Here is a 10188-nt window from a genome sequence, read left to right as displayed (position 1 = left end):
GCCTGCGGCTCCTGCCCCGCCCCCGGGTCCAGCCTGAAGGCACAGCGTCCTTGGGCATTGAGCGGATGGTTAAGGAATGAAGGGACTTCATAACATCACCCCAGGACACAAATTTTCTTAGTCAAGCTATTTGAATAGCCTTTGGTAGAAAACAAATATAAATACCGCTGCCTGTTTCCAGAAAAGAAATCTGTCTAAACTTTCCTGCTTAGTTTTTTATTGTGAGGTGGTCACCTGGAGATACTTTTCCTTCATTTCCAGATTGTTTTCTTTATGAAAAATATATGCTTTATTGGTCACTTCAAATGTACATCAGACCAGAGATTGTCCAAATGACCTTTTAAGGCTTCTAGAAGATATTCTGAAGATACAATGTGACAGCTAGTGAATCTCATATGTTCTGTGAGAACCGGGAAAAAAATTAGTTTTTCTCCCAAAGGCTTATAAACAGCTAATACTGATTTTTCAAAGGTTTGCTCTGAATTTGTTTGAACCATGTTTTTTCAGACTCAAGAGTAGAAAGACAGTAATAGGAATGAAATAACACTAGTAATTCAATATCAGTTCTTTTCTTTTTTCTCCTTCACCTCATTATGCAAAGCCTGATAATTGCAGAAATATATTCAGTACCCAATGGGTATCTGTGCAAGATCTAGGATATGGAGGGGCTGCATAGGAATATTGACAGTGGTTGTGAATTTCCAAACTCTTTTATGTCTCAGAGTTTTCACTTCCAAACAAAGACAAGTTATTCACTCCTCCACAAGTGTTTCAATAAATCACTTCATTGATGAGAGGATTTGCAATTAAGCTCATGCTAAAGCACTCATTAACCATATCACCTTTATCTCTTTAATTACAGGAATGGGAGATGACTATCAACTGTATGAGTTAATCATTGAAAAGTGCCTGTCATTAATTCCTCCCTCTTTGGGAGCTAAAGCTTGCACGGGGTCTTTACTCAGCTGAAACCCTCAGTGAGGACAACATGGACTTTGTCAGACAGGGTCGAGTGGGAGCGGGTGGGTGTTTTGCCTGAGTAAAGAAATAAATGCATTTTGTCACGGTTCAAAGTTTTCACTTCCCCTCAACACTGTACAAAATCCCATCAGTCAGACCTTGCTGCTGCAGGGAGATTTTGCAGTGTGGCCATTGAAATTGTCTGAATGAGCACTAGATTATAACCCTACAGGGCAATTTCCATGGGCAAAATGTCCCTTCTGTCATGCAGTCAGCAGCAGACCTTCCTTCCTTTTCACCCTCTCCACTGAAGATCCCCTCTGCGTAGGAGAGTCCACCTTGGAAAACGGGTTTGACTTTCAGCTCCCCTGTTCTGTTTATTACCCCCTACTTGTTGTCCAGGTTGGCAGCGATGAGGTTGATGAGAGAAGTACCAGGATAGCCCCAGGAACTTCAAGGCCCTGGGTTGCCTGGTTGGACAGACAGGTAGTGTTCTTAATTCCTTTGGTAAGCAGTAATGAATGCCAAAAAAACCTGGAAAACCCAAGACTGGCACCATTGGTGGAATTTTGGGATTTGCAATCATAGGGTGATCTATATGGCATCAGGCATGCTGGAGACAGATGGGGGTCACCTGTCTAATTGGGGCAAATGGATTCTAGCCCCATGGCTTGACAGGGCTGGTTGAGAGACTTTAAATTTGAGGGGGGAAGGGGATCAGACAGGATCACTAGAGATAATTCTAGAGAAGAGGACAGGAATGAAAGCAAGGCTAGGGCTGCTCTGTCTCAAAGAGAGGGATAAATCCTGAACAGGCACCTTGCTGTGATCAGGACTGTGCCCAGAAACCTTCATGCAGCCTAGTTATTGATCACACTTGTGGAGGAGTGAATAACTTGTCTTTGCTTTGGAAGTAAAAACTCTGAGACATAAAAGAATTTGAAAATTCACAACCACTGTCAATATTCCATGGCCCCTCCTTGGCAACAACGTGGTTGTCACCAGCTGAGAGGGTGGAGAGATGTGGTAGGGCTACTTCCACAGTTCAACCACTTGAAAGAGGCTACCCTGAAGAAACTACTAATAGTAGGGGGTTTGTAACTTCAGTAGACTAAGATTATTGGTTTTGAGGTCCTTAGAAGTCAGAGAAACTGCTGTGAGACATTGCATGGGGACACATGGCAGTACTGTTGCAGGACAAGGATAGTGTGATTGTTCATTCCTTTCTCACTAACACAGGACAAGGCCGTAATTTTCTATTTTAAGGCAAATGGCAGACGCTGTTATTATCACATCAGCAGATTGTTCAGTTATTACTGTTTGCATTGCAGGAGCATCCGGAGGCCCAAACTATGTTGAAACTCCTATTTGCTATGTACAGGATGTACTTTTAGGGAGCCCGTTCCTGCCTTGAAGAGCTTCTGAGCAGACAAAGCTGATCGTACTTCACTGCCACAATGAAAAAATGTGTGGTGTACCCAAAGTTGTAACTCAGGAAGTCCTTGATGAAGCTGTCAATTTTTTTAAGTACAGTCTCATTACTCAAGCAAGGTGGAGACACTCAGATCTAATCAGATGTTTTGGTTTTGAGTCTAGGAAGAAAATATGGCACATGCTCAAAACAATCTACATTAAATGGGGCAGTGGCAGCGTCAGTTTCACTTGATAAGAAAGCAGACTGCTCATGAGAGGCTTTAGGATTTTGGTACACTTCTTTGCTAATGATCCCTTTAATTACTTACTGTAAGTCATCTGGAATGAAAACACCACCATACTCTTGTAAAGAAGAAGGGCTTTGTAATGCTGTGTAATATGTATGGATTTAGGGCCCTGTGGATTAAATTTGGCAATTTCAAGCATGCAAAGTTACTAATCCACACTTTGTCTATAAAAAATAAAAAGAAGCAGTGAGGCAGGCTGATGCCCTGAAGATGGCTGGGGAATTCCACACGTCTGTCTTCTGCAACTCCCATCCAGGGAGCAAACATTATAATCCATGTTGCAATAGGTACAGGAAGACCAAATAGACACCCTTGCAGCAAAGCAGAGGTGGTTTTAACAGCTCCTTTTCGATGTTTTCATCTCAGTTATTTTTCTTGACACTTCTGTTCTTCCAGTTTCCTAGTGTTTTAAAGTATGTATTTGTCACATTTAATTCTGTTTTCCTGTAATAGCTTCATTCACAGTGAATTCTCTTGGAGAACAGCCCAGAGATTTTTCTGTTTCTTCTTCTGCCTTTATTTTCCCTGCATCTGTTATTACATCATTTATATGGATTACATCCACATAATTTTAGCTTTTATCTCAAACTTACAATGCCATAGTCAGGCTGTCAAAATGGCTAAATCCTGAGGATTTTATTCCGGTAGAATTTGCACTAAATTGTCTGTGATTGCGTCAGTAAGTTGAATATCGTAGTATTTCCAGTAGGGGGGACAAAATAATATAGGTATGGGAATGAGGCATGAGTAAAAAATTAATTTAAGAGGCTGGTAAATTCAATCATATTTTGCAATTTTCACAGGGTCAATGACAAGCTGTTAGAAATAAAAGGATCTTGAATTTGGGTTCTTTTATGAACCTTTGACCACACTTTTTGTTCCATAATTTTAATGGTTATTGTTAATTTTTTTTAAATACTGAATTTGATACATTCTGTATTTTTTTCCCGCATCTCAATGATAGATCCTGGAATCTTGTATCAAATATTTACTTGGCTAAAGTTTCCTGTTCGTACTTCATTTGGCTTTTAAAGATAACTGGACTCCACCCTTCTGTATTTATTCTGTCTTGCTCTCTGCCTTCGCCTCCCCCACATCCATCACTGGGGCTTGCTTAGCCCTAAATTCCACCCAGCACTCAGTGCTTAGGGTTTGGTGAATTTGGGTACCAAAACACAAGAAAGAGTCAGGAGGATTAATACTAGATTTACAGTACCCTTGTAAGTTTTTGAAAACGGTGACTTTTTTTCTCCTCCATTCCCCCATCTTTCTCTCTCTTCTTCATCATTCACAATACCTCTCTGAGTGGGTATTCATTGTCTAACTAAATTCAGCAAATTGAGATCAAATTAAGGATATTCATAGCCCTGCAACCCAGAACTAATTAAATGGAATAAAGGCAATTACAGATTTAATTTTTCTTGCTCAATATCCACCTATCTCCCTGTTTTCATGTGTGATTAACCTATCAAACATTTCAATTTCTTTCTCAGACCTCTCCCCTCAGACCGAGCTGGAATTATTGGTAGCAAAGTTTGTCAGAGGATGAATTACACAGGTGTTGGTGCCAGACTCTTCACAGTACCTTTATTCAAAAGTCACATTTCATAAAATAATTTAGGTCTCACATTGGTGTTTATCTGATAACCAGGATGCAGATAGGTTTCATGGGTAATGTGACTGTTGTGTGACATCCTATTTTTCTGGTGAGCTCTCTGCCCACCTGGCTGCTATGAGTTACAGGGGACACCACCTCTTCCAGTGTCCAGCTTTTAGAACAGTGCAGTGACTGCCAGCTTTGTATCCATTCAGACTGAGAAATGGCAGAACAACACCCAGTGGTGCTTTTTAGGAGAAATTCCTGGTTGATGATGAGAGCAGGCTGGCCAGGACAGTGAAATCCCATCCATGTGCAGACTTAAGAGGAGATACCAGCTGGGGCTTTGGGAATAGTGCTCTGGATCCCATCTCTGAATTTCTCTTCACATCTCATTCCTGTAGACTCAGTTATTGAACTTGGTCCTACCAGGGTCCTAAGAAGATGGATTATTTGTAAAAGCAGTTACAAATTACAGGAGATTTAAAAAGTTTTATGAAGATTTATGGGAAAGTGCATCACATCATTGGTGTTTGAAGTGATGAAAAAATGAACATCAGCATTCAGGGTTGATTTTCTGTCCATACACAAGTAGGTGTTAGTGACAACATTAAAAGACCCTGGCTTGGTCAAGATTTGGTGGAGTAGAAAATCCTTTAAGACTTAGGGTCAAATACAGCCCATATTGGCACACCAGGTGATCCCACTCCATGTCAAGGATATGAAATACCTGGATTTTTAAGGTATCTCAGCATTGATAGGGGATATGTGCTGTCAAATAACTTCTGGGGGGCACTCATATTCTCAGAGAGAGGAGTTGAGGAGAATTCCAAATTTCAGATTTGCCTGCCAGAAACAATGTTTCCCTAAACATGTCCCACACTAAGCAAATCTCCTGCTGCTGGGATGGTGCTGTTCTAGTGGCTCCTTGGATAAAACAAAGAAATAGAAAGTAAAGGAAAAAAGGAGAGTTATACCTTTTCCTGTTCTTTTTGGAGAGGAATGGTGAGATGATAGGTAAGATTTGAAAGGAAGTCTTGCCCACACCTCATTGCTTTTGGGACACAGGCACATGATCCCTTGCAGCTTGGTACCACTTCTCTGCTGAGCAGGGGACGAGCTGCAGAACGGGACTAGGTGCTGCCGAGAGCTTTCCTGTCTGGCACTGCAATTAGTTGTGTAATTTGTGGCTGTTTGCACAAGCACACTCTACCCACTGGTCTCTGCACACTCATTGTTAATGGACGTCATCAGACAGGGCTATTTCCCATCATGTGTCATCTTTGCTGTCCCTCTGATTCATATTTCTTCCACTGTGTCTGCAGCCACTGTATGACTCTGCAACACCAAGGGCAGTCATTTCCTTTGGTACCAGAGGAATCTACTCCAGTGAGCAGCTGGGCTGAATTGTCAGCCTGGGGAGTTTCAAATAGATTATAGTTGAGTTTCAAAATCCAGGGGCCTCATTTCTCACACAGTTAGACTATTCTGATACTTGTTCAGATGGTAATTTCAGAGTGACATGTCTGACCACTTGAATGAGAACAAGACTGTTACATTCACTTTATACCAATAAATAAAATCTTCCATTAGTAGTTGAGTGAGTTACAGAAACAGATGATTAAAAGCACATCATTCATACCCATATAGGAAACCTAGGCTTTGGTGCTTAAAATTATGACCCATTTAAAAACTTTGGTAATTTGCTGTCTAGACTTTTGGAAAATTGTGGGCCAGGGTACCATAAGTAGAGATAGATCCCATCGGGGTCTTGGGTTCAAATGCTTTTTCATATTAACATACACAAACTCCCATTTTCTACCTCTTAAAGGTTCGTGTTTATGATTCCTGCCATGTTTGTTGGTGATAAATTATAACAAAAATAGCCTATGAGTTTATATTTAGGTACTTCTGTAAAGGCTAAATTTGTCTCTGGCAGGTTACTTTATTTGGCCATTTGGCCCTGAGAAGCACATCTCTCGTGCTTTCCCAGCAACTCTATGTTTTAGTTCTTACAGGAAAGGAAAGAGTTAAAATCTCCTCCATATAGGAGAGGATATAAGGAGAAGTAATTTGAATATTTGACTCACTTTTCCTGGAAAGGAACAGGAAAGAGTAATAAATTCTCAGTAGGAGTCAAGGAACCTTAAGATATCATATAATCAGGAACAGATCATACCATCAGCGGATGCTCAAATCTTTTGCACCCAGTTAATAGTCAGGCAAACTGGAGCAGAGCTGGGGGGTGAAAGACAGCCAGTACCCAAGTTTTTCAATCCTTTCCTTCTGTGCTATCACTATATTAGTGGTTTTGCTCTGAGAAATTAATATATTCTCCATTTGAGGCATTTCATACAATAAAATATAAAAAATTCTATAGTTGTAAAGGGTCATCTAGGTGAAAAATGAAAGGATGTTTAAATATGCAGATAGATATTAAGTAATACTAGGAAAAAAATCTATAGAAAGTCTTTCCTGTTTTAAAGATTTGGTATCCTTAGGCACATTACTATGATATTCACAAAAAACAAGTTTGAAATTAGTGGGCACAAGATTCTTGAAAAATTGTCCTACTCCTCAAAGCCATCCAGCAACATCCCTATAGAGTGTAAGGGTTGCCTGCTGCATGGCTGAGGAAAGATTGGTGCTGACAGCACAGAAATTTCAGCACATGGGTACCTGCTCCAGATGCTCTTCCTTCATTGTTCAACACCCTGAACCTTTGCACATTGTCATATTCACTGGAGTGGTCCTAAACCAGAGCAAACAACTGACATAACCAGCTGGATGAGCCCAATAAAGACAATGGTGCACTCCAAGTTAAACTAGCAATAATTAAGCTGAGTGTCAGCCTTAGATGTGTGTGTTTCAAATAGGTTGAGCTGCTCTTCCTCTTGCTGAGGTTCGTCATGGAGTGGCTTTTGAAGGGCTGGGTGAATTTATGGCATGGAGCCATCCCAAGGTGCTTAAGGAAGGTCAGCCTTCAGGGCCTGCATGTGCTGGGCTAATTTTTTATCACCATAAATGAGTGACTTGACACTACTGTGGCTATAGAGCAGGAGCTTTGGATCCTGATTTGCTTTTTTATGCTGAAAGAGCCTTTTCTGGCTGCCTCAGCAAATGCCTATGATACAGCCAACAAGGGTGCTGCTTCTCTGTCTCTGAGATCACCAAGTTTCAAATGGCTGATTGCCCCTAGCACTATAGTTTTCATCCAGATCATTTGTCCCTGAAAGAGGTTTAATTTATTGGAATTAATTCATACAGCTGCTGGAATACATCAAAGTGCAGCAAGAGGGAGTTGAGCAAACTCAGCCCCCACGGTGCCTGTCGGGAGGGAAGCTGCCATCTGTCTCCCTGACGAGCTGCATTAAGTTTTTTTTCCACTAAGAAATCTGTGCTTTTTGTTTCAGTCTCAGACACTGTTCCTCAAAGATGCTCTCTTTAGGCAGGCAGTTTCTGATGACAGTGGCTCCTGGTATAATCACCACTGGTAAAAATACAGTAAAGCTTTAGCTTGGATTTAAAGTTCACCTCTGTAGTAAGTGGGGAGGAAACCTGCTGCTAGCAGATAGCAGGTGGGATTAAGTGGCTGCATTAAAGGCTTCAGGTACACTCTGCTAGGACAAAGCATTGTGGGTTCAGATCTCCACTCATGCAGTCATTTTCTCCAGGGCAAAATTCTGTACATAACACTGCCTAATGGGAGACAGACATTCTTCAACTGAGACATTCAGCAAGATACAAGGTGACAGAGAATCTCACTTCCAGCAGTACCTTTACACTGTTCTCTCAGCATTTGTGCATTTGTTGATTTTGTCTTTTCTGATCTAACCAGAAATTAAAGTTGTGCTAGTTCAGCTCTAATCAGTGCAAACACATGTAACTGCAGAGGTGGGAGCCCTGTGCATGCACTGAGTTGTGAGGTACATGGTGTCTGAGCTCAGGAAGGCTCCAGATCCAATGGTGAGGTCAGATGAACAGTCTGGAAGCGTGATGGGGCTGCCTGTGTGCTGTGCTCTGCTGAGTGACAACATGACACAGCTAAGCCACTGCAGAATAAAGTGTCTTTGCTGAAGGCTTTGCTGGGACCAGCAGCTCCAAAGATGGGAAACACAAAAGTTGTTCAGCAGTGTACTGTCTGAGCAGCAGTGACTGCTTGGCCATACCACAGTGAAATACATTAGATTAAGGTCTCTTCCAACCCAAGCCATTCTGCAGTTCTGTGAAATAGAAATAGATATATTTCTATTTTCACAGTTGCAGAGCTGTTTTCAAGGGTTGAGCTTTAACTGGTACAATGTTAGGGATGGGAAATCCTAGAGGCTTTAGACATTTGTGAGAAGTGGGAAAATTTTTACTCGTGTTTATGTAGAGCTCAGCACAGGGGATCCTGACCTAATGGGAATATCTAGATACCACTGCAATATAAAGGGTAAGTGATAGAAATGCAATGTCCTACCAAGATTAATAGTAATGGAGTAGAAGGAAAATGACTACTTCAATGATATGATAATAGCACTTTGTGACATACAGGCATTGTAGCTCAATAAATAAGTAGTCACTTGTAAAACAGAGTAATCAGGAATGAGAGTGCTCATTCTAGTGTGTTTTCACAGTCATCTTTGGTCACTACAAAGTGCATTTGGGATGCAACCAGCAGAAGGAGAAGGTTCAGCACATCCTTAGATTGTGACAGCGCTTCTCTGTGTTTCTCTGCTTTCCTTGTTGAGACGCAAGTCCTGTATGTGCATTTCAGGGCACATCCATAGAACTGAGATTAGAAAGTTAGGAGTGTATGTTTTTCTCTGCAAAATGGAATCAAAAGCATAATAGCATAGGAAAGGGAGGGACCTTGTGTGCTCCTGGACAAGTCCTTTTCAGGATGTCATTTAATGTAATCCCGTCCTTAATGGATCAAGTCCTGTCTTGGGATTTTCATCTCTGTCTTCCCTTTTTGGGGTTGTTTCGGATCCCTACTTCCTTAATGAGTGGAATCCTTCATCTAAGTTCCAGCCTAAATCTATTAATGGACAGATAGCTCATAACCATTTCCTCTCCTGCCAACATATTATTTTAATTAAATAGGTTTTTCCCTCCACTGGCAGTTGACTTGCTGATGTATTTATACAGCACAATCATGTAATATCTGTCTCTATTTGGCCAAGCTTTTCTAGGTCCTTTGGTACTGTTAAATTTTGGTTACCAAATACATAAAGTAGCTGAAGATCCTATAGGGGAAGACATCGCTCAGCTCACTAATAGCCATGGGAACACCTGATGAGCTGGGACATGGAAAGGAGGACACAGCTCACACACCCATCTACTGAGCCTCCATGGGTACTCAAAAATACACCACAACCTTGGGATGTGGGTTTGGAGACAAAAATCCTATGACAGTGGCTGGAAAGAAACTTCCACCACTGGAGAAATAGGACTTTTGTAAAGCACTCCCAGAGAGGATAGATATCCTACATTATGTTCCCTTCCTGGGAATGTGGTTTACCTCATATCTGCAGATTTGTATTTGTCACCGTGCAGCCTGTCTGAAGGGAGATACTCTTGTGCACCATCCTGCCTTCCCAGGTCTGCATGTAAGATGCCAAGGCTTATTAAATGGATATTTCTTGGATGGTGGCTTTTCCTGTATTGTGCGGCTGGCTGGTATGTACAGATAAGGTAATCACCACTGCCTCTGCAAGGAAAAACAAAACTGCTGCAAAGCAGGAAGGCTGGAAATCTACTTTCTATTCTTGGTCATTTTTGTTGGTATAATGGCTGATTCACTTGCTGTTGGCTGCCTTTGGCAGAAAGGTCAGTGCTGGAACTTCTCACACCAAATCCCTCAGTTACCAGAGTGCCCCTCTGATTGGCCCAAACACTGGAGCTAAAGTAAACTCTGTCAAAAAA

The sequence above is a fragment of the Corvus brachyrhynchos genome, unplaced genomic scaffold (assembly GCF_000691975.1).
Source record: "Corvus brachyrhynchos isolate BGI_N302 unplaced genomic scaffold, ASM69197v1 scaffold28, whole genome shotgun sequence".
Classification (NCBI taxonomy): domain Eukaryota; kingdom Metazoa; phylum Chordata; class Aves; order Passeriformes; family Corvidae; genus Corvus; species Corvus brachyrhynchos.
The sequence above is the reverse complement of the archived record's forward strand: the minus strand, read 5'-3'. Positions refer to the sequence as shown.